This window comes from Penaeus monodon, chromosome 32 (genome assembly GCF_015228065.2).
Source record: "Penaeus monodon isolate SGIC_2016 chromosome 32, NSTDA_Pmon_1, whole genome shotgun sequence".
Lineage (NCBI taxonomy): Eukaryota > Metazoa > Arthropoda > Malacostraca > Decapoda > Penaeidae > Penaeus > Penaeus monodon.
Genome location: NC_051417.1, coordinates 26,286,783 through 26,287,428, shown reverse-complemented (window position 1 = coordinate 26,287,428; position 646 = coordinate 26,286,783). Strand labels below are relative to the sequence as shown.

Below are 646 nucleotides of genomic sequence, written 5' to 3'. Positions count from 1 at the left end.
GTCTTTTTACCCTAATGTGTATAAATACATGACTGACCACTTGTATGATGACTATGGTTTTATTACCTGTAAGTGAATATAAATTTTGATAAGTGCAAAATAATGTTCTTGAAATATCAAAAACAAAAACCTGCTCATATAATGGCAAAAAAATCATGATGTGGTTCTCCCCTAACTATGGTTGAAGAATTGCACATTTGAGAGGAAAAAAAGTTTTTAGGTTGCTACAGTTTCCCTCTTATGCTGGCAATAAACGAGGTAAAATGTTACTTTCACTAGGAAATCCCATTTTAAACATGTCCTACCAGAATATGTCTTCTCTTGATAATGGTTAAACCTCACTTTGCAATAATAACATTTTAACCTAAACAAAATAATGTTAGCCACAGTAATGTGAATAAATGAAAGTTAAAACATTTGGTGTAATATTAATTATGATCATGAAATTCCAAACATCATAATCTAACCATTTAGCAATCAAATGGTAATGATGATGAGGATAATCACAGCAATGATGACCATCTTCATCTTTATAATAAAAAAGTAATATTACTATCAATAATGATAATACTAGTGGATAAATCCATATGATAGTATCAGCAATAACATACCATCAATAATATAATTGAAAATAGTAAAAATAGCC

At 28.8% G+C, this 646-nt stretch overlaps 1 protein-coding gene across 3 annotated transcripts in view; it reads right to left on the bottom strand.

Moving 5' to 3' along the window:
* LOC119593769 (arf-GAP with coiled-coil, ANK repeat and PH domain-containing protein 2-like) overlaps positions 1 to 646 on the bottom strand; it is a 32,246-nt gene that overhangs the window by 10,737 nt on the left and 20,863 nt on the right. The gene's annotated exons all lie outside the window — the stretch shown is intronic.